This window comes from Canis aureus, chromosome 6 (assembly GCF_053574225.1).
Source record: "Canis aureus isolate CA01 chromosome 6, VMU_Caureus_v.1.0, whole genome shotgun sequence".
Classification (NCBI taxonomy): Eukaryota; Metazoa; Chordata; class Mammalia; order Carnivora; family Canidae; genus Canis; species Canis aureus.
In genome coordinates, this window is record NC_135616.1 from 12,090,438 (window position 1) to 12,118,314 (window position 27,877).

At 35.8% G+C, this 27,877-nt stretch overlaps 1 long non-coding RNA gene across 1 annotated transcript; it reads right to left on the reverse strand.

Annotated features, from left to right (window-relative positions):
- Positions 1–27,434, reverse strand: LOC144315520 (uncharacterized). The gene is made up of 3 exons (XR_013381236.1): positions 27,308–27,434; positions 26,610–26,737; positions 1–232 (listed from the first exon to the last, which is right to left on the reverse strand). It is a non-coding gene; the product is annotated as an uncharacterized LOC144315520 (long non-coding RNA).
- Between the last annotated feature and the right edge of the window lie 443 nt (positions 27,435–27,877).

Below are 27,877 nucleotides of genomic sequence, written 5' to 3' on the forward strand. Positions count from 1 at the left end.
TTGAGAAAGAGTGCACTAGCAGGGATGGGGGAGGAAGGGAGGAGAGGGACAGAAGCTCCTTGCTGAGTGGGGAGCCCACCCTGGGGCTTGATGGGATCATGACTTGAGCTGGAGGCAGACACTTGACTGACTGAGCCACACAGGCATCCCTAAAACTTCTTGAATAAGATGTGTAAAAATTTCTTCATGATCTTGGTGTAGGCAACAATTTCTTAAGCAGAGCATCAAAAGCCTAAATGATAAAAAAAAAATCATAAAACCTCTTACAAACAGTGAAATATACCAAAAAGGAGATTGTATTTGTAATGGATACAAATGGATGTTTACAATGAGACTTGTATCTTGAATGTAAAGAAATCATACAAATCAATAAAAGAAAGAAGAAATACAATGAATAACTTCACAAAAGAGGATAACCAAATTGCCAATAAACATATGAGAAGTGCTTTGCCTCACTAGTCACCCCAAAAATCCAAATTAAAACTATGATGAACCGTGCACTCAAGAGGATCAATAAAAAGAAAAAGATGGAGAACATCGGGTATTGAAAAAGGTATGGAGCAACTGGAATTCTTGAACTCTGCTAAAATCACTTGCAAAAACTGGTAGCATCTCCTAAAGCTGGATCTCATTTAAATAATATAAAAAATAGGTAAAACTAACTATTGTATTAGAAGTCAGAATAGTGGTTACCTTTGGGTATAGTGTTTTGGAGGGGACATTGGCTACTGATAATTGTCTTGATCTGGGTGCTGGTTATGAGTGTCTTCGCTTTGTGAAAAATCATCGGGTAGTTAACTTTAAAACTGTGTAATTTGTTATACTTCAAGAAAGTCCATTCAAGCATAGATTGTAAATAAATGCCATTTTAACAGAAAAAATAATTTCAGTGAAGTTTCAATAAAGATTTGACACTTGAGTTGCAGTATGAAGAATACTTTTGAGTTCTCCAGGCAGATCATTTCAGGCAAAAGGAAACATCATTGTAGTACTGCCCTACCATATTACTCTTCTTTCTCTCCCCTTTTTCTGTATTCCATCCAACCATTACAACTTTCCTATTTTGCATATTTCTCTTTAGAGACTACTTACCCCTTGATAGTTTAATATGTTAGCACTCACAGTTGGGTTATAGACATATTCTAAATCGAGCAGAACCGCAGGAGGGGCAGTGAAGCCTCCAGTCTCCCGGAGTCACTAATAGGAGAAATGTGCCCGCCGGGAGAGCGCACCACAGACAGTGGGCCGAGCTCGATAAAGGGCTGGCGCGGGCACCGGGGTGGGGGGAGGGTGCTCAGGGAGAAGCCGGTGGGTCAGGCAGGGGCTCCAGGCGGAGGGGGCTGCACCCTGCTGCCTTCAGGAGTAGTGGCCCGACCCAGAGCGCGATTCCAGCAGCACAGGCCCCAGATTCCAGGGCACCCAGGGACACAACCCCCGGTCCTGCACTCCTGCCGAGACAGGCAGAGGTGGGGAGGGCCCAGGACAGCCGGGACTCTCCTGCTGCTTGGCGCCCCCCAGCTCTGTAGAGCAGGCCCTGCCCTGGGAGCACCTAGGCCAGTGTGGACTGGGAGACTGCTGTAGTTACTGCAGGAACTGACTCCAGAACTGGAGGCCTGGCCGCCGCCAGTGGGGTTGTTCCTCCTGGTGTCACCCTGTGCCTGGGATGGGGCGGGGCTGCCAGGGAACAGGGGCCTCACGGAGTAAACAGCTCCCACTGAACTCCTGAGAGTCAGCACAGCAGCTCCTCCCCCAGAAGACCAGCTGGAAGGACAGAGGAAGAGCAAATTCTTGACCCAGCGGTGCTGGAAAGTTCTAGGGGAAGTCCAGGAATTTATAGTATAGAACCAGAGAGTACCCCTCCTTTTTTCCCCCCTTTTCCAGTACAACTCATTTTTATATCAGACTAAAAATTTACAATATTTTTCTCTTTTCCCACCTTAACTACAATATTTTACCACCTCTTCATTTTTAAATTTCTTCTTTTTTGGTTTTTCATATTTCTACAATTACAGGTCTTAGATATATTTTCCACTTCTAGATTCCCTTCAACATACTCAATTTAATTTTGGGAGATACACAAGATACGGTTCTTCGTTTTGTCTTGTTTTCTCTGCCTCATGTTATTCTACAATGGTGGAAGTTAATGCTTTCTAAAACATGACCAGCATGTACCCAGAACCAAGTGGAATACTGTGCTGGTTCATTCCATGAGATTATATTCTCTCTTCATTCCCATTCTGCCCTGCTCTTTTATCTTGTTTATGTTTTTGTGGTCAATGTTGGGGGTATCTACAAGTATTGCTGTTTTATATAAATTTGGACTGAGCATCTTCTAACATACAGAACTTAATACACTCAGAACCAATAGGATCACCCTCTAGCACCCCTCAGGTAGACTACATTCTCCCTCTACTACAACTTCACCACCACCACATCCCAGTCCCCCCCCCCCGCTCCCGTTTTTCCTCTTTTTTTTTTCTTTTTTTCCACTTTACTTTTGCTTTTTTCCTCTTCTTTTTTTCTTTTTTCTTCTTCTTCTTTGGGATTCATGGCCTTTTATTTTTTACTACTTTGTTTTAAAATTTGTTTTTCACTTAATTAGTCCTTTGGTTTTATTTTGTTCTGATCTTTGTTTTCATTTTCTGGTCTCTGACCTAGTCAGAATCATTTAGGGTGAAATTTACTTAGGTTGTGGTTGATATTCTGGACTCAGCCCACTCATACAGCCACTCTGCACTGAGCAAAATGACTAGAAGGAAGAATTCACCACAAAAGAAAGAAGCAGAAACAGTACTCTCTGCCACAGAGTTACATATGGATTGCAATTTGATGTCAGAAAGCCAATTAATCCAAAGTCTTAACTTATATGGGGACAAAGCACAATTATAAAGCTACTGGTGGCTCTGGAAAAAAAGCATAAAGGATTCTAGAGACTTCATGACTGCAGAATTTAGATCTAATCAGGCTGAAATTAAAAATCAATTAAATGAGATGCAATCCAAACTGGATATCCTAAAGACAAGGGCTAATGAGGTGGAAGAAAGAGTGACATAGAAGACAAGTTGATGGCAAGGAAGGAAGCTGAGGAAAAAAGAGAAAAACAATTAAGAGACCATGAGGAAAGGATAAGGGAAATAAATGATAGACTCAGAAGGAAAAATCTACATATAATTAGGGTTCCAGAAAACACCAAGAGGGCCAGAGGGCCAGAAAGCAAATTTGAACAAATCATAGCTGAGAACTTCCCTAATTTGGGGAGGGAAACAGGCATTCAGATACAGGAGATAGAGAGGTTCCCCCCCCTAAAATCAATAAAAACCATTCAACACCTTGACATTTAATAATGAAACTTGCAAATTCCAAAGATAAAGAGAAAATCCTTAAGCAGTGAGAGATAAGAGATTCTTAACTTATATGGGGAGGAATATCAGATTAACAGCAGACCTCTCCACAGAGAGCTGGCAGGGCAGAAAGGGCTGGCATGATATATTCATGGTTCTAAATGAGAAGAACATGCAGCCAAGAATACCATATCCAGTAAGGTTTTCATTCAGAATAGGAGAGATAAAGAGCTTCCAAGATAGGCAGAAACTGAAAGAATATGTGACCTCCAAACCAGCTCAGCAAGAAATATTAAGGGGGACCCTGTAAAAGAAAGAGGGAGCCCAAAGAAATAATCCACAAAAACAGGAACTGAATCAGTAATACAATGACACTAAATTCATATCTTTCAATAGTAACCCTGAATGTGAATGGGCTAAATGATTCCATCACAAGATGCAGGGTTTCAGACTGGATAAAAAAGTAAGACCCATCTATTTACTGTGTACAAGAGACTCATTTAGGGACACATACAACCTGAAATGAAAGGGTGGAGAACCATTTACCATTCAAATGGTCTTCAAAAGAAAGCTGGGGTAGCACTCCTCATATCAGATAAATTAAAGTTTATCCCTAAGACTGTAGTAAGAGGTGAAGAGGGACACTATATCATACTTAAAGGGTGTATCCAACAAGAAGACCTAACAGGGGCAGCCCAGGTGGCTCAGTGGTTTAGCGCCACCTTCAGCCCAGAGTCTGATCCTGGGGACCCAGGATCGAGTCCCACATCGGGTTCCCTGAATGGAGCCTGCTTCTCTCTCTGTCTGTGTCTCTGCTTCTCTCTCTCTCTCTTTGTCTGTCATGAATAAATAAATAAATAAATAATCTTAAGAAAAAGAAGACCTAACAGTCATGAATATTTATGCCCCTAACGTGGGAGCTGCCAGTATATCAATCAATAAATAACCAAAGTAAAAACATACTTAGATAATAATACACGAATAGTAGGAGACTTCAGCATGGAGGTTTCTGCAAATGACCGATCTTCTAAGCACAACATCACCAAAGAAACAAAGGCTTTAAATGATACACTAGACCAGATGGATTTCACAGATATATATAGAACTTTTCATCCGAACACAACTAAATACACATTCTTCTTAAGTACACATGGAACTTTCTCCAGAATAGACCACATTCTGGGTCACAAATCAGGTTTCAGCTGATACCAAAAGTTTGGGATTTTCCCCTGCATATTTTCAGACCACAATGCTTTGAAACTAGAACTAAATCACAGGAAGAAATTTAGAATAAACTCAAACATGTGGAGGTTAAAGAGCATCCTACTAAAAGATGAATAGGTCAACCAGGAAATAAGAGAAGAATTAAAAAGATTCATAGAAACTAATGAAAATGAAGATACAACTGTTCAAAATCTTTGGGATACAGCAAAAGCAGTCCTAAGAGGGAAATACATAGCAATACAAGCATCCCTCAAAAAATTAGAAAACACTCAAATACACAAGCTACCCTTACAACTAAAGGATTGGAGAAAGAACAGCAAATAAAACCTACACCAAGAAGAAGAAGAGAGTTAAAGATTCGAGCAGAGCTCAATGAAATAGAGACCAGAAGAACTGTAGAACAGATCAACAAAACAAGAGTTAGTTCTTTGAAAGAATTAATAAGAGATAAAACATTAGCCGAAATTATTAAAAAGAGAAAAGACTCAAATTAATAAAATCATGAATGAAAGAGGAGAGATTACAACCAATACCAAAGAAATACAAACGATTTTAAAAATGTATTATGAGTAGCTATACACCAATAAATTAGGCAATCTAGAAGAAATGGACACATTTCTGGAAAACCACAAACTACCAAAACTGGAACTGGAAGAAATAGAAAACCTGAACAGGGCAATAACCAGGGAGGAAATTGAAGCAGTCACCATAAACCTCCCAAGACACAAAAGTCCAGGGCCAGATGGCTTCCCAGGGAAATCCTATCAAACGTTTCAGAAGAAATAATACCTATTCTACTAAAGCTGTTCAAAAGGATAGAAAGGGACAGAATACTTCCAAACTCGTTTGATGAGGCCAGCATCACCTTAATTCCAAAACCAGATAAAGACCCACCAAAAAGAATTATAGACCAATATCCCTGATGAACACAGATGCAAAAATTCTCAACAAGATACTAGCCAATAGGATCCAACAGTACATTAAAATTATTCACCATGACCAAAAGGGATTTATCCCCAGGATGCAAGGCTTGTTCAACATTTGTAAAGCAATCAATGTGATAGATCATATCAACAAGAGAAAAAACAAGAACCATATGATCCTCTCAATAGATGCAGAGAAAGCATTTGACAAAATACAGCATCCATTCCTGAGTAAAACTCCTCAAAGTGTAGGGATAGAGGGAACATTCCTCAATATCTTAAAAGCCATTTTTGAAAAGCCCACAGCAAATATCATTCTCAAAGAGGAAAAACTGAGTGCCTTTCTCCTAAGATCAGGAACATGACAGGGATGTCCACTCTCACCACTGTTATTCAACATAGTATTAGAAGTCCTAGCCTTAGGAATCAGACTTCTTGCAAGATACAGACAACAAAAAGAAATAAAAGATATTCAAATTGGCAAAGAAAAAGTCAAATACTCCTTATTCAGAGACGACATGATACTGTACATAGAAAACCCAAAAGACTCCACCCCAAGGTTGCTAGAACTCACAGCAATTTGGCCGTATGGCAGGATACAAAATCAATGCCCAGAAGTCAGTGGCATTTCTATACACCAACAATGAGACTGAAGAAAGAGAAATTAAGGAGTCAATCCCATTTACATTTGCACCCAAAAGCATAAGATACCTAGGAATAAACCTAACTAAAGAGATAAAGGATCTACACTCTGAAAACTACAGAGCACTTCTGAAAGAAATTGAGGAAGACACAAAGAGATGGAAAAATATTACATGCTCATGGATTGGCACAATTAATATTGTGAAAATGTCAAAGTTACCCAGGGCAATTTACACATTCAATGCAATCCCTATCAAAATACCATGGACTTTCTTCAGAGAGTTAGAACAAATTATTTTAAGATTTGTGTGGAATCAGAAAAGATCCCGAATAGCCAGGGGAATTTTAAAAAAGAAAACCATAGCTGGGGGCATCACAATGCCAGATTTCAGGTTGTACTACAAAGCTGTGGTCATCAAGACAGTGTGGTACTGGCACAAAAACCGACACATAGATCAATGGAACAGAATAGAGAACCCAGAAATGGGCCCTCAACTCTATGGTCAACTAATATTCGACAAAGCAGGAAAGACTATCCACTGGAAAAAAGACAGTCTCTTCAATAAATGGTGCTGGGAAAATTGGACATCCACATGCAGAAGAATGAAACTAGACCATTCTCTTACACCATACACAAAGATAAACTCAAAATGGATGAAAGATCTAAATGTGGGACAAGAATCCATTAAAACCCTAGAGGAGAACACAGGCAACACCCTTTTTGAACTCAGCCACAGTAACTTCTTGCAAGATACATCTATGAAGGCAAGGGAAAGAAAAGCAAAAATGAACTATTGGGACTTCATCAAGATAAAAAGCTTCTGCACAGCGAAAGAAACAGTCAACAAAGAATGGGAGAATGGGAGAAGATATTTGCAAATGACCCCTCAGATAAAGGGCTAGTATCCAAGATCTATAAAGAACTTATTAAACTCAACAGCAAAGAAACAAACAATCCAATCATGAAATGGGTAAAAGACATGAACAGAAATCTCACAGAGGAAAACGTAGACATGGCCAAGAAGCACATGAGAAAATGCTCCACATCACTTGCCATCAGGGAAATACAAATCAAAACCACAATGAGATACCACCTCACACCAATGAGAATGGGGAAGATTAACAAGACAGGAAACAACAAATGTTGGAGAGGATGTGGAGAAAGGGGAACCCTCTTTCACTGTTGGTGGGAATGTGAACTGGTGCAGCCACTCTGGACAACTGTGTGGAGGTTCCTCAAAGAGTTAAAAATAGAGCTACCCGGGATCCCTGGGTGGCGCAGCGGTTTGGCGCCTGCCTTTGGCCCAGGGCGTGATCCTGGAGACCGGGGATCGAGTCCCATGTCGGGCTCCCGGTGCATGGAGCCTGCTTCTCCCTCTGCCTGTGTCTCTGCCTCTCTCTCTCTCTCTCTCTCTCTGTGACTATCATAAATAAATAAAAATTTAAAAAAAATAATAAGAGTTAAAAAAAAAAATAGAGCTACCCTATGACCCAGCAATTGCACTGCTGGGGATTTACCCCAAAGATATAGATGAAGTGAAAGACTGAGACACCTGCACCCCAATATTTATAGCAGCAATGTCCACAATAGCTAAACTGTGAGAGGAGCCTTGGTGTCCATCAAGAGATGAGTGGATAAAGGATATATATATATATATATAATGGAATATTACTCAGCCATTAGAAACGATGAATACTCACCATTTGCTTCAACATGGATGGAACTAGAGGGTGTTATGCTAAGTGAAGTAAGTCAGTCGGAGAAGGACAATCGTTATATGGTTTCACTCATATGAGAGATATAAAAAATAGTGAAAGGGGGGATCCCTGGGTGGCTCAGCGGTTTAGTGCCTGCCTTTGGCCCAGGGCGCAATCCTGGAGTCACGGGATTGAGTCCAGCGTCGGGCTCCTGGCATGGAGCCTGCTCTTCCCTCTTCCTGTGTCTCTGCCTCTCTCTCTCTCTCTCTGTTTCTCTCTCTCTCTCTCTATGTCTATCATAAATAAATAAATAAATCTTTAAAAAAAATAGTGAAAGGGAATAAAGGAGAAAGGAGAGAAAATGTTTGGGAAAAATCATAGAGGGTGACAAAACATGAGAGATTCCTAACTCTGGGAAACGAACAAAGGGAAGGGGAGGTCGGTGGAGGGATGGGGTGACTGGGTGATGGGCACTGAGGGAGGGACTTGATGGGATGAGCACTGGGTGTTATATGTTGGCAAATCGAACTCCCATAAAAAATATACATATAATCAAAACAAAACAAAAATAAAACTAAAAAAAGACATATTCTAAAAATTAATTGATATGTAAATTTCTGATGTGTAGGCATACAGCTGGGGGTTTATTTATTTATTATTATTGTTATTTGTACAATACCTCTTTAAAATAACACCATACAGGGCATGGCCAGCTTAGCTCACATCAAGGATGAATTCCACTGTGGCTGACATGTTGCCATACATAAATAGGCATTTCAAATACTAAAATATAGTAAAAAGCATTTAATATCCTTAGCTTTCTCTCCAAACGGGTCTTAAAATATTCCTAATGAGTAAATTTTACCATTAGCACCATATCAATGTTTACTTCACTTGCAGTGGCTTATTAATAAAATCTAGATTTTCCCAAAGACAGTTTTAAGGAAGTAAAGTAATAAAGCACATAGCTCTTGTTTAAAAATTGCAGAGGAACATTAACATCATGTAATAGAATAGATCCTATTATGGAACCTATTAATGGTTTTGCATTAACTTTATTTTATTAATAATTACAGAATTAATAATTACAGAATTAATTCTGTAGGAATGGAGAGTGTTTTTTCTCAAGTTGCTTTTCTTGGTTGGAAGTAAGGGTATAAGACAACCAGGTTCATAGTGTTAGAATTAAAGTGTTAGCTTAAATAATGATCTATTTAAAGAGTGATTAATTTAAAATAAATTTCTTTAGAGCTGAGATTCACTAAATAGAAATAACCTTATATGGGATCCAGAGGTTTGTAATATATCTGCTTTTTTGTGCATACTTGCTACACTCAAGTTTTTCTTTTGAATAATCTAATTTTGCAGGGTAATTTGACCTGATGGGGGCAGTGTGTGCCTTTCAGTCTCAAATGGAGTCTAAATTCAAGGAAGAAAAGTTAGTTTAAGTGAAAAATGCCCTACAGTGATGAGAAGAAAGGCTGCAATAGGCTGCTGATGACTTTACCAGCTTTGAAATGGCAACTCACTTATGAACAAAACCAAAAAGGGATCAAAATGAAAAATCAGAGTTTTGTCAGATTTTACACAGTCCAGTACAAGGGCTGATTGTCATTATTTTGTAAAGCTAATAGGCTTTCCCAAGCCTCTTTCTTAATGCAGTCAAAACAGAGGTAATGAAGTCTCTCCAAAGATCAGCTTTAAGAGTAGCTAATGGATTTTTAGGCATTCTCCATAGTCATGATTTGCTTATTAGAAACATACAGTTCTCTGCACATGTGCTTGTCTTTACCTTACTTCTTTGATTGGAATGTGGGCAGAAAAGTAACTCTCTGTTGCATTAACTTGGGAACTTTTGCTTTTCTGAGCACTATCACTATAGCCAGGGCTATTCTGATTATGTGTGGGAAGCTCTAATGATTAGTCTGGAAAGTTTGGGGTTTTTTGCCTTTGTCTAAGACAAATATATTTTCTCTTTCAGTTTTTTAGGCATGAGGCAAAAAGAAAAATGGGCCTTATGTAGGCAGTACCAGGTACCTTTGTGTCCTCATATTCCCTTCTCACAATGCCTTATTACGATGGTTCACATTGGCCAGAACTGCCCATTTGGAGTCCATTAATTTTATTTTCTGGTACAGGAAAAATAAGACATTTACAGAAATGAAATGCTATCTCTTACTCCAATTCCTATGTACTTTCTGAAGTATGACTAACTTCAAATGATTAACACCATCAGGACTCATTTGTTTATAGGTTAAGAGTATTTTTTTTTTAAACCTTTCTTTAGGGTGTCTGCATGGTACAGTCAGTTAAGCATCTGACTTGGTTTTGGCTCAGACTGTGATCTCAGGGTCATGAGACTGAGTCCCTATGTGGGGCTCTATGCTCAGCATGGATTCTGCTTGAGACTCTTTCACCCTCTGCCCCTCCCCACTGTGCACTCTCTCTCAAATAAATCTTTAAAAAAAAACACATCATTTTTGTTGTGAAATATAAGAGATGTGCAAATAAATACATAATAAAAAGATATACAGCATAATAGTTAATCACAGAGGACACAACCAAGTTTAAAAATAAAGGACATTACTGTTTCCTGAAAGTCTTCCTCATATATCTTTCAAATCACTAACTCTTCCTTCTTCACTAAATGTAACTAATACCCTGTCAATCACTTCCTTGCTCTTCTTTCTTGCTTAACCTCCTAAGCGTGCCTTCCAGGGATCATTGTCCTGTAATTCTTCACACTCTTGTTGCTATCCAGTATCTCTAAGCAGATTATTTTTGAAACATTTACATTTTCTAGTTGTTTTTAGTTGAAGGGTCAGTTTGTACTACCCAGTCAAACATTCTGGGAAATGGAACCTCATTTATTTTTTTAATTCAACAAATATTTACTAAGTGCCTGCACCCAGGTGCTATTCTAAGAGCTTGGGATATAACTGGGAATGAGTTACATGCACTTCCTGTTCTAGGTGGGAGTTGTAGTCCACCTGGGCTGTTCATGCAAGTAAACATTACAACACTGATCTTCAGAGTTCTTCTGCACAGCTATGAAGTGACATCAAATAAATCATATTGAGATAGGGATTCTGAGATGCCTGCCTAGAGAAGCATATCTTCGGATAAAGTTGCCCCTAGGCTCTAATCTCCTTACAATTTCAATCTGTTTCAAAATGGAAGCTCTTTAAATATTTGCCCATTTCTAGGCCTCTTCTCTAAAGCGTTCCTTTTACAGAACAGGAACATGCAGAAAACGTTGGGCCTCTTCAGATAACCCGTTTCTCTAGCATACCTTGCAGGTGCTGCATATAATCAAGAAGTCAAAAGCCACAACAAGCATGAAACAGAATCCAGGGCCCAAATTATAAGTGGTTGTTCCTGCAAAGACCAGACCAGACCAATCAGAACAACCATGGACCCCATCCCTGACCTTTCACCACTTCCTCGTCATTATAATGCTAAAAATCATGTCCCAGGTGGAGACTTAATATGCAAATGAAACAGTGTGTAAAGAAACATGTTCTGTCAACTGCACATGTGTGCCCAACTTCTAGTATTTCTCCACCCCTACACGCTCAGATATCCCTCCTTTCTTGCCTCAGCTTTCAAAAACTTTCTGTAGGGAGCAGCATGTTACCTCTCTTGCTTCATGCCGGGGCAGGAGCTTACAATAAACACTATCCATATCATCCTTGGCCTCCTGTCTATTTCTATGTTCAAGAGTCAGAGAACCTCAAGGTAGGTGAAAATTCCACAAAGATAAATATTAGACAATATGTTAAAATACATAGTATACCTTGATTTTGCAGTGACACTTCCCTTTATAATATAATTCATAATAAGATGTTTTACAATGCTTTAGAATTTCAAAATAGATACACACACACACACACACACACACACACACCTCTTAGGACTATTTAGAAACACCATTCTAGTAATTCTAATATTATAACTGGAATGTGCTTGAGCTGGGAGGTCCTCATTGCTATGCCTTTTGGAGAAGTATGGTTTGTTGACTGTGATTTCCTCTTTCAGCCTTGCCATTTCACTTGCTGTCATTTTCTTCTTAATTTTAAAGTTTTCAGACTTCCGTAGTATCTACTGTCATTCATCCCTTTAAACTTTTTGCCAGTCTCCAAGTCAAGTCTGCAAAAGTCCCTGGATAATTCTCTTTGCTTTCCCATTTCTCAATTTTTGTGGATACCTAGGTCCTGGTGTTGGTGGTTGTGAAGAGCTGACGCTTGTCAAGGTCCAACGCAGTTTCTTTCTTACTAACGGCATTTTCCCTGAAATTATACTCTAATGTTTCTTTCTCCCACTATATCAAGGCTTCTCAATCTGGAATCAGCTTGCCAATTTATGTGAACCTCCTAAAATTTTGTGCAAAATATGACTTCTTTTTGAATATATTAATTTTCCTAGAAGTGATATATTTTAAAGAACATTTTTTATTATGGAAAATTTGAACAAACATGAAGCAGAATATAATAAGTTTCCACGTACTGTTATGATCATGTTGCCACTCTTCTTTCTTTTTTAAAGTTTAACTTCTTTTTTTATAATTATATATACTTTTGTACACAGATTATTAATGTCACAGATTTACAAGTGCTTCAGGCTGACATTGCCACTCTTATTTCACCTATCTCTCACTATTTTGGTTCCTTGGAGTATTTTAAAGGAAATCTCTGGCATAATCATTTCTTCCACAGAAACAAGTATGCATCTTCAACTGTTAGTTTTTTTTCTTACATGACCTTACATACATAGCAAAATGGACACTGATTCCTTAAACTCACCTAATTCTAGCCAATATTCTGATCTCTTTGTTTCATTTGTACCATTTTGTAGTTGGACTATTTGGCTTTTTTTTTTTTTTTGAGTGAAATAATTTCAAAAATCATTATAAAGACCATTTTTTTTAGTTAAGATTAAAGTGCACAGTAAAGTTGTACAGAGATTTCCCATATGTCTCCTATGTCTGCTTTATCAACATCCCTACCAGAATTACTGTTAGTTATAGTTGGTGGACCTACATTGACATATCATAATGACCAAGAGTCCATAGTTTACATTAGGGTTCTCTCTTGGTGTTATATACATTCTGTGGGTTTTGACAAATATATGATGATATGTATACATCACAATGGTATCATACAGAGTATTTTCACTGCCATAAAAATTTTCTGCCTCCTGCTTATTCATTTATCTCCCTCTGTCTCCCACATGACTCTGGCAACCACTGTCCTTTTACTCTTCCATAGTTTTCCCTTTTCCAGAATGTTATATAGTTGGCATCATACAAGTATATAGCCTTTCCAGATTAGCTTCTTTCACTTAGTAATAGGCATATATTGCACCTCAATGTGTTTTCATGGCTCAATAGCTCATTTCTTTTTAGTGCTGAATGATTTTCCATTGTCTGGATATTCCACAGTTTTATCCATTCACCTACTGAAGGACATCTGGCTGCTTGCAGGTTTTGGCAATTATGAAAACAAGGTGCTATAAACTAATCTGTGTGCAGGTATTAGTATGGACTTAAGTTTTCAACTCCATGGGGTACGTACCAAGGAGTACAGTTGCTGGATCATATGATAAGAGTATATTTAGTTTTGTAAGAAACTGCCAAACTGTCTTCCAAAGTCACTGTGCCATTTCCCATTCCCACCACTGACATATGAGACTTCCTGTGGCTCCACAACTTTGTCAGTACTTCACGTTGTCATGTTCCAGATTTTGGCCATTCTAAAAGCTGTGCAGTGGTTATTTCACTGCTATTTTAATTTGCATTTTCCTGATGACGAAGTGGAGCATCTTTGCAAATACTTATTTACCATCTGTATAACTTCTATAGTAAGGCAGACTATTCAATTTTATAGTCCAGTTGCTTAAATTAGAATTTAAACATAGTTCACCACTTGTCTGATAAATATATCAAGTCTCTTTATTTTGTAATAATCACCTTTCCCCATTATTTTGCTATTAAATTGTTGGAGAAACTGAATTATTTGTTCTATACAACATCCTATAGCCTGGACTTGAATGACTGCCATCTGATATTGTCATTTAACTTCTAATTCCTCTGTCCTTATATTTCCTATATACTGTAACCCAATTGTAAATTGGTGGGTAGTGTCTAGGCTTGATGAGATTTATATATTATGCAGTTGTTACTTTTAAAATAAAATTTTATCAAAATGTTAAAATTAAATAAAATTTTAAAAATCAGGCAGCCCCGGTGGCGCAGCGGTGTAGCACCACCTGAAGCCCGGGGTGTGATCCTGGAGAGCCGGGATCGAGTACCACGTCAGGCTCCCTGCATGGAGCCTGCTTCTCCCTCTCCCTCTGCCTGTGTCTCTGCCTCTCTGTGTGTGTGTGTCTCTCATGAATAAATAAATAAAATTCTTTAAAAAAAATTTTAAAAATCAAATTTTTGACTTCTAAAAGTTTAAAACCATTGTAATAGATGCAACTATAGATGATATTCTATTCTTTTTAAAAATAATCAGGTAAAAATATTGTTTACTTTTTCAGAAAATAATAATTAAAAAAAATTCATAAGTATATTTGAAGTATATCCCAGGGGATGCCTAGGTGGCTTAGTGGTTGAGTGTCTGCTTTGGCTCAGGGTGTGATCCTGGGGTCTGGGATTGAGCCCTGCATGGGCTTCCCTGCGAGGGGCCTGCTTCTCCCTCTGCCTATGTCTCTGCATCTCTCTTTGTGTCTCTAATGAATAGATCAATAAAATCTCAAAGTGTATACCAGAATTAAAAAATCAGCAATTGTGCTTTTAGAGCTAAACTATTATCCAGTTCTGGAGTCTTTTATGTTTTAAATTTTCTTTTTTTCATCTTTATTGAGGTTAATTGACATATAAAATTGTAAGATATTTAAAATGTACATCATGGCAGTTTGACATATATTAAGAAAGGAATCCTTCCCCCATCCCCAATCTAGTTAATTAACTCAACACCTCACATACTTACCTTTTTTTGTTTTTTTTTGGTAAGAACATTTAAGTTCTACTCTCTTATTTCATCTGTATAATAGAGTGTTATCAACTATAGTAACCATATTTTACATTAAATCCTCAGACCTTATCATCTATAGCTGAAAGTGTGTATACTCTTACCAGTCTCCTCATTTCCACCAGTCCCCAGCCCCTGGCACCACTTTTCTGCTCCGTGTTTCTATGAGGTTAACATTTTTAATTCCACAGATTCTTTATCTGTCTAATTTTTTTCACTTACATAATGCCTTCAAGGTCAGTCCATTTTATTGTAAATGATAGGATTTTTTTCCTCGACTTCATAATATTCCATTGTATATATAAACCGCATATTTTTTATACATTTATCCTTTGATGGACACTTAGGTTGTTTCCATATCTTGGTTGTTGTGAATAATGCTAAATAAATATGGGAGTGCACACATTGATTTGATACCGAGTTTTATTTCCATTGGATATATACTCAGAGATGGGAACCTGGGTCATATAGTAACTCTATTTTTCATTTTTTTGAGCAATCCCCATATTGTTGTCTGTAGTGGCTACAATTTACATTCCCACAGCAGTGCAAAAGGGTTCCCTTCTCTCCACATTCTCCCCAGCACTTATTTTTTGTCTTTTTGATGATAGCCTTTCTAGTAGATATGAGGTGATATCTTACTGTGGTTTTGATTTGAATTTTCCTGGTGATTAGTGATGTTGAGTATCTTTTCATGTACATGTTGGTTATTTGTATGTCTTCTTTGGAATAATGTCTACTCAGTTCTTATCAGATACACGATTTGCAAATATTTTCTCCAATTCCATAGGTTTTATTTGAATTTTGTTGATTGTTTCCTTTGCTATGCAGAAGCTTTATAGTTTGATGTAGTCCCATTTTTGTTTTCTTCTAAGAGTCTTAGAGTTTCAGAACTTACATTTGACTTAAATCTATTTTGAATTGATTTTTATGTATAGTGTAGGATGAGTCCTACTCCATTCTTTTGCATGTCACTGTACAGTTTTCCCAACACCATTTATTGAAGAGACTATTCTTTCCCCATTGTATATTCTTGGTTCCTTTGTTGTGAATAAATTGACCATATATTCATGGGTTTATTCTGGTCTATTTTGTTCTATTGATGTATTGTCTGTTTTTACACCAATAGCATATGGTTTGGGTTACTATATCTTTGTAATATAGCTTGAAATAAAAAAGTGTGATGCCTCCAGTGTTCTTTCTCAAGATTATTTTGGCTGTGAAGGTTCTTTTGTGTTTCTGTAAAAATTTTAGGATTGTTGTTCTATTTTTGTGAAAAGTGTTATTGACATTTTGGTGGGAATTGCTTGGAATCTAGAGATTGTTTTGGGAAGTATAAACAATGTTAATTCTTCCAATCCATGAGCATGGGATATTTTTCCATTTATTTGTCTTTTCTTCAATATCTTATAGTTTTCAGTGCATAGAAATTTTACATTCTTTATTAATTTTATTCCTAAGTATTTTATTGTTTTTAATGAAATTGCAAATATGACTGTTCATAATTTCTCTTTGTGATAACTCATTGTTAGTGTATAGAAAAGTGACAGATTTTTATCTATTGATTTTGTATTCTGCAATTTTATTGAATTAGTTTATTAATTCTAATACTTTTTTTTAGAAGGAGTATTTAGGGTTTTCTGAATATGACATTATGTCATTTGCAAATGGTGACAGTTTTACTTCTTCCTTTCCAATTTGGATGACTTTAATTTATTTTTCTTACCTAATTGCTGTGGCTAGGATGTCCAATACTCTGTTGAATAAAAGTGGTGAGAGGGAGTATCCTTGTCTTGATCTTGATCTTAGAGGAAAGCCTTTAGCTTTTTACCATTTTGATGAAATGGTGATTTTGATTGATGTTAGCTGTGGGCTTGTCATATATAAACTTTTGAGGGAAGTTTCCTCGATATTCATTTTGTTGAAAGCTTTTATCATAAATGGATATAGAATTTTATCACTTGCTCTTTTTGCATCTATTGAAATATATGATTTTTATCCTTCGTTTTGTTAATGTGGTTTATCACATTGATCTGCTGATGTTAAATCATCCTTGCATCCTTGGAACAAATTCTGCTTGATTATGATATATATCATTTTAATGTATATTAAATGTAATTAATGTATATTAAATTTAATGTTGAATTAATTTTGCTAATACTATGTTAAGGATTCTACATCTACCTCCATCAGTATTACTAACTTTTAGTTTTCTTGTAGTGTTTTTTTTTTTTTTTTTTTAGTGTTGGTATCAGGGTCATGCTGGCTTAGTAAAATGAGTTTGGAAGTATTCTCTCCTGTTATTTATTTATTTTTGCGGGGGAGGAATTTGAGAAGGATTGGTGTGAATTCTTCATTGAATATTTGGTAAAATTGACTAGTAAAGTTGTGTAGTCCTGCATTTTTGTTCCTTAGGAGGTTTTTGGTTACTGATTAAATGTCCTTACTGATTATTGGTCTGTTCAGATTTTCTATTTCTTTAGTAGTCAGTCTTGATAGATTGTACGCTTCTACGAATTAATTCTTTTTAAAAATAGGTCACCCAATTGGTTGGCATTAAGTTAGTCATAGTAGTCTCTTCTGATTCTTTTTATTTTTGTGATATCAGTTGAAATTTCTAATTTTTCATTTGTAATTTATTTATTGAGTCCTCTTTATTCTTAGTGAGTCTAGGTAAAGATTTGTCTATCTTCAGATAATGAGTTCTTAGTTTCATTGATCTTTCTAATTGTCTTTTTTGGTCTCTATTTATTATTTCCACTCTGCTCTTTATTATTTCCTTTCTTTACATAATTGTGAGCTTAGTTTTTTTCCTAGTTCTTTGAGTTATACAGTTAGGCAATTTATTGAGATTTTTCTTGTTTTTTAATGTAGATGTTTATTGCTGTGAACTTCCCCTTTAGAACTGCTTTTGTTTTATTTCATGAATTTAGGTGTATTACTTTTCCATTTTCATTTGTCTTAAAATATTTTTTTTTTATTTTTTTTATTTATTTGTGATACTCACAGAGAGAGATGGAGAGAGAATGAGGCAGAGACACAGGCAGAGGGAGAAGCAGGCTCCATGCACCGGGAGCCCGACGTGGGATTCGATCCCGGGTCTCCAGGATTGCGCCCTGGGCCAAAGGCAGGCGCCAAACCGCTGCGCCACCCAGGGATCCCTTAAAATATTTTTGACTTCTCATTGTTTAGTCTCCATGTTTGTGAATTTTCTAGTATTCTTGTAATCAACTTCTACTTTCATATCATCATGGTTGGAAATGATTCTTTTTTTTTTTTTTTTTATGATAGTCACACACACACACACACAGAGGCAGAGACACAGGCAGAGGGAGAAGCAGGCTCCATGCACCGGGAGCCCAACATGGGACTTGATCCCGGGTCTCCAGGATCGCACCCTGGGCCAAAGGCAGGCGCTAAACCGCTGCACCACCCAGGGATCCCTTGGAAATGATTCTTGATATTATTTTGATTTTATTAACTTTATTAAGACTTACTTTGTGGCTTAACATATATATGATCTATCTTGGAGAATGTTCCATGGGCAATGAGAAGATGTGTATTCTGATGCTGTTGGATGAAATGTTCTACATATATCTCTTCGGTCTCTTTGGTCTATTGTGTTATTTATGTCTGCAGTGTATTATTTTTGTGTCTCTATGATCTGTCCATTGATGAATCCATTTCTCTGCTCTGCTCTGTTAATATTTGCTTTATATATTTAGGTGTTCCAATGTTGGGGGCATTGTTAGATCCTCTGAATGAAGTGATACTTTATTATGATGTAATGATCTAGTTTTTCTCTTGTGACAGTTTTTGACTGAAGTCTATTTTTTCTGATATAATTATAGCCACCTCTTCTTTTTATTACCATTTACATGGAGTATCTTTTGCCATCTCTTTTTTTCAGCCTATGTGTCCCTAGAGATTAAAGTGTCTTGTAGGCAGCATATTATAGAATCTTTTTAATATTATAGAATTTTTAAAAGTTTTAAATCTATTCAGTCTTTCTTTGTCTTTGATCAGAGAATTGCATCCATTAAAGTAATTATTGAAAGGTAAGGACTTAACTATTCCATTTGTTAATTTTTTTCAGTTTTATAGTACCTTGTTCTTTTCATCTTTGCTTCTTTCTTTGTGATGATGATTTTTTGTAGTGGTATGCTTTCTTTCCTTTCACTTTATCTTTTGTGTATCATTGTGATGCCCTTTCTTTGTGGTTACAAGGCTTACATAAAAATTTATAGGTATAAGTTTATTCTAAGCTTTTTAAGAAATCAACTTCAATCATATACAAAACTTCAACATTTTATTGCCTTCCACAGTTTGTTATTTATGTCACAATTTATGTTTTTTATATTGCTTGTTGACAAATTATTATAGCCATTGTTTTTAATACTTTTGACTTAACTGTTAAGCACGAGTTAAAAGTGATTTATAGAACTCCATCACAATATTGGAGTATTTTGAATTTGAGTACATATTTACTTTTTCTGTTGAGTTTTATACTCTTAAATGTTTTCTTATTAAGATCTGTTCATTTCTACTTGAAGAATTGCCTTTAATATTTCTTTGAGGCAGTTCTACTAGTGATGAACTCCCTCAGCTTCTGTTTGTCTCAAAATGTTTTTATTTCTCTTTCATTAATGAAGGACAGTTTTGCCAAGTATAATGTTCTTGACCATTTTTTTTTCTTTTAGCATGTTGAATGAAATATATCATCAGAATTATAAATCTATTACTCTCTCAACCTTAAAGATTTCTCCTGAGAAATCTGCTGTTAATCTTAAGGGATTTCCATTGTATGTGATGAGTCAACTTCCTTTTTACCTGTACTTCTGACCAACTGTCTATAAACTAGATGTTCCCACAACCTCCTTGTTGGGCTTGATTGTGAGAGTGGCTCACAAAACTCAGTGAAATAAATTTTTTTTTACTAGATTATCAGTTTATTATAAAAGAATATAACTCAGGAATAGCCAGATGGAAGAGATGCATAGGTAAGGGTGGGGAAATGTCCTGGAGCTTCCATGCTCTTCCACATGTGCCACTCTCCTCAAATCTCCATGTGTTCACCAACCTAGAAGTTTTCCAAACTCTGTTCTTTTGGGTTTTTATTGAGCTCTCATTACATAGGCATGATTAGTTAAATTATAGGCAACTGGTGATTGAACTCAATTTCCAGTCCTCTCCTCTCCCTGAAGTTCAGGCAGTGGGACTGGTTCCATCCTGTCCTCCAGCTAACTCCCATCCTTAGGTGCTTTCCAAAAGTCACCTTGTTAACACAACCGAAGATACCTTTATTGCTCTAAGGATTCTAAGGATTTTAGGAGTTCTGTGCTAGAAATGGGAATGAAGATCAAATATATATTTTTTATTGTAAGTCACAGTATCACAGATACAAAACTGGAATCTGAGATAGTCTATGTCAGTCATATATAGATTGTTCATAAACTTCAAATTGTACATGAGGATCATGTTGACTATTTTTTTACACATGGCAAAACGGTCAGCATAGACCTATTAGCAAAACAAGCTCCAGTAATATTGTGAAGCAGATTTACTTGTTCTTAATGTACTTTGATCTACTACTCTGATGGCCTTTCAAATCATATATTGGAAAGCCTCATGCTCATGTTAGATTCTTAGGGCATCTCACTGTGGTACTTTACGTTGTCAGACTCAAATGATTTTTTCTGTGTTTTGTTTTCTCAGAGTCCTCTTCTTTCTTTGCTTTTTTGCAAAAGTGGTAGGGCTATGTGAATTCCTTAGCAAAATGTTTATATTTTAATTGGAGAATTATGGATAAAATATTTTAACCCAAATAAATCATTTCAGTAGTTTTTGGTAAATCATGGAATGAGAGGCATTGTAGAGAAAGAAAAATCTTTCATAATCTTTAAATTATACATAACTATATAACTTTCTTCATTTCTTTGTGAAGGTCTGAAATAGCCAAAATGAGTTGTTCCAGTTGAATAGGTGAATTTTGGCTAATGTTTGATTTAAAATTTCAGTCAATATCCTGGGAAAAGTTTCTGACATTAAAATTGTTGATATAGGTAAATTCTATTTAACATGTACAACCATATATCATAGCAATCAATCTTCCTAACATTTGCATCTTTATCCCTTTCCTTGAATGAGGAACATAGGTCTGTGGAAAAAACTAAAAATCAATCTGGTGTTCAGACAACAGAAAGAAGTGAAAGGCATCCAGATGAGTAAGGGAGAAGTAAAACTTTCACTATTTGCAGATGACTTGATACTCTATATAGCAAATTTGAAAGACTCCACCAAAAAATTGCTACCACTGATAAATTTAGTAAAGGTGCAGGAAACATAGTCAACACATAGAAATCTGTTGCATTTCTGTACACCAGAAATGAATCATTAGAAAGAGAAATTAAAGAATCAATCAATTTACAATTGCACCAAAAACAATAAGATATCTAGGAATTACCTTAACCAAAGAAGTGAAGGACCTGTACTCCTACTCCAAAAACTGTAAAACACTTATGTCAGATATTGGAGATAACACAAAGAAATGAAAAGACATTCCATGGTCATGGATTGGAAGAACAAATATTGTTAAAATCTCTATACTACCCAAAGCAATCTATGCATGAAATGCAATTCTGATCAAAATACCACCAGCATTTTCCACAGCTAGAACAAACAATCCTAAAATTTGTATGGAAACAGAAAAGACCCTGAACAGCCAAAGTAACATTGAAGAAGAAAAGCAAAGCTAGAAGCATCACAATTCTTGACTTCAAGTTATATTATGAAGCTGTAGTGATCAAGACAGTGTGGTGCTGGCACAAAAATAGACACATAAATTAATGGAACAGAATAGAAAACTCAGAAATGAACCCACAGTTATATGGTCAACTAATCTTTGACAAAGCAGGGAAGTATATTCAATGGAAAAAAGTCTCATCAACAAATTCTTTTGGAAAAACTTGGTGGCAACATGCAAAAGAATGAAACTGGACCATTTCATTACACCATACACAAAAATAAATTTAAAATGGATGAAAAGCCTATGTGTGAAGCCAGAAACCATCAAAATACTAAACTAAACATAGGCAGTAATCTCTTTGATACTGGCTGTAGCAACTTGTTTCTAATTATGTCTCCCGAGGCAAGAGAAACAAAAGCAAAAATAAACTATTGGGACTTCATCAAAATGAAAAGCTTCTGCACAGCAAAAGAAACAATCAACAAAACTAAGCAATAACCTACTGAATGGGGGAAGGTATTTGGAAATGACATATCTGATAAAGGGTTAGTATCCAAAATCTATAAACAACTTATGAAACTCAGCCCTCAAAAACCAAATAATCCAATTTAAAAATGGATAGAAGACATGAATAGACATTTTTCCAAAGAATCATATCCATAAAAAGTTGCTCAATGTCATTGATCATCAGGGACATACAAATCAAAACTACAATGAGATATCACCTCACAGCTGTCAGAATGATTAAAACCAACAATACAAGAAACAACAGATGTTAGTAAGGGTGTGGAAAAAGATAAACCATCTTACACAGTTGCTAGGAATGCAGGCTGGGGAAGCCAGTGTGGAAAACAGTCTGTAGGTTCCTCAAAAAGTTAAAAATAAAAGTACCCTATGGTCCAGCAATTGCAATACAATATGCTTGCTCAAAGAATACAAAAATACTAATTCAAAAGGATACATGCACCCCAATGTCTATAGCAGCATTATCTACAATAGCCAAATTATGTGAACAGCCCAAGTGTCCATTGACTGATGAATGGACAAAGAAGATGTGACACACACACACACACACACAGGAATATTACTCAGCCATAAAAGGAACAAAATCTTGCCATTTGCAATGATATTGATGGAGCTAGAGAGTATTATACTAAGTGAAAGAAGTCAGAAAAGAAAAATACAGGGCAGCCCTGGTGGCCCAGTAGTTTAGCGCCACCTTCAGTCCAGGGTGTGATCCTGGAGATCCTGGATTGAGTCCCACCTCAGACTCCCTGCATGGAGCCTGTTTCTCCCTCTGCCTGTGTCTCTGGCTCTCTCTCTCTGTCTGTCATGAATAAAAAAATAAAATCTTTAAAAAAAAAAGGAAAAATACATATGGTTTTACTCGTGGAATATAAGAAACAAAACAAACGAGCAAATGGGAAAATAAGAGAGAGAGAGAGAGAAGAAAAGCAATAAATAGACTCCTCATTACAGAGAACAAACTAATGGTTATGAGGATAGAGGTGGGTGGGGAAATGGGTTACATAGGTGATGAGGATTAAGGAGTACACTTGTTTTGATGAGCAGTGGGTGTTTTATGCAAGTGTTCAGTCACAGTATTGTACAGCTGAAACTAGTAGTACACTGTATGTTAACTAAGTGGAATTTAAATAAAAATGTAAAAAATAAAATAAAAATTAGCTGGAGTTAATTAAACAAATGGAAGAGGAAATCACATTTGGTGTATAGTTGTCGTATTCCTTTCATTTTTATTTCATTTCTTATGTTGGTATTGTGTTCTCTTTTTAAATTCTTCTTGCTAAAGTTTTATCAATCTTACTGACCTGAATTTCAGAGGACCAGCCTGTTGCTTCATTAATTTTCTGTATTCCTTTACTGTTTTCAATTTCATTGATCTCTGCTCTTATCTTAATTATTTACTTTTAAATTTGGTTATATTTTTCTTTTCCTTTTTTAACTTTTAAGGTTGAAACTTAGGTTGACTTGAGACTTTTATCCTTTTCTCTTATAGCATGTAATACTGTAAATAACCCTGTAAGAGATATTTGATGCATCCCACAACTTTTATTATGCAATTTTTTCATTTTCATTCAGTATAAAATATTTTAAAATTTTCTTGAGAATTCTTTTATTGACCCATGGGTTATTTAGAAGTGCTGCTTAATTTCCAACTTTTCCAGTTATCTTTCTGTTACCAATTTTCAGTATAATTACAATGTGGTCTGAAGATATACTTTCTATACCTTCAATTTTTTAGAATATCCTGTGATTTGCTTTGTGTTTCAGGCCACATCTTGGTGGAAGTTCTAAGTACCCTGGAAAAGATTATGTTTTGGGGTTGAATTTTCAATTAATGTCTATTACAACTGGCATTGTTCAGTTATTTTATATCTTTATCTTGTTTCTGTCTTGTAGTTATGTGGTTACTAAGAGAGGAGCACCAAAATATCTAACGATAGTCATAGATTTATGTATATCTCCTTTTAGTTCCTTCAGTTTTTGCATCATGTATTTCCAAACTCTAGTGTAAGATCAATAAACATCTAGAATGTTTATGCCTTCTTGTGAATTAATTCCTGTATCAGTAGATAATATCCTTCTTTATTCCTGAAAATTTTCTTTTCTCTGAAGTTTAGTTTGATATTAACATAGTCACTTCAGCTTTCTGTTTATTAGTGTTGCAGCATAATTATGTCATTATATTTGAAGTGAGTTTACTGTAGAAAACCTAGAGTTGAGTCATTTTTTTAATACTGACAATCTATGTCTTTTAGCTGGTATGTTTAGACCATTTATATTTAATGCATTTATTGATACTTTTGGATATAACTCTATTAGTTTGTTGGTTGCTTTTCCTTGTTCCCATTTTGTTTTGTTTCTTCTTTCCCCCTTTCTGGACTTCTTTGCATTCTTTGAATACTTTTTGTATTCTGTTTTAATTTATCTATTGTGACTTTATGCTCCATCATTTTGCATTACTTTTTTTTTTTAATAGTGACTCTAGGGATTCCAAAATACCTAATTAACTTTTCACATTATAATTTAGCAGATGTTTTGCCACTTCAATTGGGATGTAACAATCTTACCACCTTTTAGGTCCCCTTGCCCTCTCCCTTTATGCTATAATTGTCATATATATATATATGTACAATGTATGTACAATATATGTATATATATATATATATATATACACATTGTAAACACCATCAATCAGTTATGATTTTGTTTTCAATAGTCAAGAATATTTTTAAAAAATTCAAGACAAGAGTGGTCTATTATGTTTACCAAGATATTTACATTTTTGTGTTTTTTTTGTTTGTTTGTTTTCTATTCTTTTTTTCCCATGTTGTTTCAGGTTTTCTTCTAGTATCATTTTCATTCTGTCTGAGAGTTTCCTTTAGCATTTCTTTTAGAGAAGATCTGCTAAGAATTGTCTTAGTATTTCTTTATCTGAAAATGTCTTTATTTCACCTTCATTTCTGAAAAATGTTTTTGCTAATGATAGAGTTCATTGTTGATAGTCATTAAGTGAGGCAGCTGGGTGGCTCAGGGTGTGATTCCAGGTTCTTGGGATGGAGTCCTCCCCCAGGATCCCTGCAGAAAACCTGCTTCTCCCTCTGCCTATGTCTTGAGCTCTCTTTCTGTGTCTCTCATGAATAAATAAATAAAATCTTAAAAGAAATAGTCATTAAGTACTGTAAGATTATTGCACCAGTTCTTTCTGGCCTCTATGATTTCTTATGAAAAATACACAGTCAGTAGAATCATTGCTGTCTATGGGCATGGGTGTTTGGATTTATCCTGCTTGGTGTTTGCTCTTCTATTTGTAGATTTATTTAGCCAAATTTCCAAAAAATTTCAACCATTATTTTTTCAAATATATTTTCATCATTACACTTTTTCTCCTCTCTCTGATACTCTAATGACATGGCATGAGACTTTATGCTACTTTCCCATTGGTCCCTGTGGCTCTGTCCATTTTTTAGTTTATTCTTTCTATTGCTCAGATCAGTCATTTCTATTATGCCATCTTCAAGTTCACTGATTCTGCTCTGTCATCTTCTTTCTGCTATTGAACCATCCAATGTATTTTTATCTCAATAATTTTGCTTTTCAGTTCAATCTTCTCTGTATCTTGTGTTTATTTGCCAAGATTTTTATTTTAACATTTATTGCAAGAGTGTTCACAATCGCTAGTTTGAAGATTTTAGTCTTTGTCAATTAATCCAATAATTGTGTTATCTTGGCATTGATGTCTTGATTTTTTTTAATGTAAGTTGAAATTTTCTTGGTTTATCATATATCAAGTTATTTGAATTATATTATGGAAATTTTGAACATTACATTTTGAGACTGAGGCTTAGTAAAATTTATAGAGAATGTAGCTTTTTCTGTCTTATCAGGCAGTTGATTTAGTTAGATTCAGGGTACAAATATCTACCTATCTTCTGTGGGCTATGGTTTCAATGTCATTTTAGTTTTCAAAGCCTTTGTAATGCTCTTCAGATATGTTCTGGGTGTGTGCCACCCAGTAGTCAGTCTGGGGCTTAAGCGGTGGAATATAGTAACTTCAGTTCTCAAAGTCTTTGGTGGGCTAATTAGAATCAGAGTCACACAGGTGTAGGTCAGGAGTGAGCTCAGGAGTTCATAAACAACTTTATGAAGTTGCTTTCCTAAGCTCTTCCCTCTTCATCATTTCCCAAGTGCTTTTTGATTCCCTGAGCCCCATTTTTGGTCCTCTATCTGGACCCCTCTCTGTCATGTACTTTTGTGATTGGGCTCACATTCTGACCTAGTAAGAGGGAGGGCAGAGAGAAAGAAAAAAAAAGCAACATGATTTTGTCCTACCCTCTTTTAACTGCAGGTTTGCAAAGCAGGGAATAAGATTTCCTGCTTTAGGAATATGGGCTCTTGCAGGATCTCATAAATACTGCAATTCTGCTGTGGAATTTTTGGGGGGCTGGAACATGGCAAAAAGAAAAAAAATTTTCCCCACCTTGAGCATTAACAGTTGTCTTTCCTACTCCTTAGCCAGTCTAGAGTTCTTCTTCTGGAGTTCAGTCTTTCTGTGCCATAGTGCTTACTTGTGAGTTTCAGGCTTCACTGAATTCGAGTCACAGGCTACTGGAGAAGAAGAATGGCAAATTCACCACTGATTCTGTGATATTTCAAATTATGGTGTTCTTCCTTGATGTGCCTGCACCTATTTACTTTTATAGTCTTCAGATAGTTATCCAATATATTTTTTCTGGGTTTGGTAGATGTTGTATGTAGCATGAAAGAAAGAGTGAAGCATGATTACTCCTTTACATATTTAACCACAACCCACAACCATTTTATTTAAATTTAATTAATTTAAATTTAAATAGCCACTGTGGCTAATGGCTACCATATTGCATGGCACAGTTCTGGAATGACTAATATAAAAACAATTATGAATTTCCTAGATTCATTAGAATCTACCATTTGAGTTCTCTGGGAGAACTGGAAAATGCCTAGTGATCAAATTATGAATCAAATTCTGTCAGGACACCATGGAAATCATTTCTAAAACAAAGATGAAAGATTTAAAAGCATGAAACAAGTTCATGATTTTTATAATATCAAATTTATAACTAGAAACATAAAAATCACTGTTAAGAGTACATAAAGTATAGAGAAAACAGGAGAATTTGAATTATTCATTTGCATTACCAGATAACAATTTGGTAATAAGGCAGTCATCTAAATGACTTGATTTTGATGTAACTCTGAGCAGAAGAAACCATCCAGTATTTTATTTGATGATATTACAGTAGTTTCCTAGTCGTTTCATCTGTAACATAAATCAGCAAATATATATAAAAAAATAGGCAATGGGTCGTATGTGCCCTAATTTTAAACTTAAATTTTGTTTTATGTAGAAATTTTAGTTACAAAGAGAATTGGTGAGTAAATGCAGATACTTTTATAATTTTGGTTCTTAAACCTATATTCCCTATAAAATATTTTTTCCTTAACAAGTTGCAAGGTGACCATAAAACATGATAGATGATAGAATTCACTTTATTTTTAGGATGCTGCTAAAATGCTTTTTAAAAAAATATTGCACCCTGCTACAATGTTGTGTTGAAGAATAAAACTGAGGAACTGTTCTGTAATGACTGTTATATACTGTAATGACTGTTATATACTTTTAGTTGTTAGCCCCCCAAGGAATTGGTGGTCAACTCCCTTATACTGAATTCTGGGCCATAAATTCAGGCATTCTGGGACAGTTTTAGT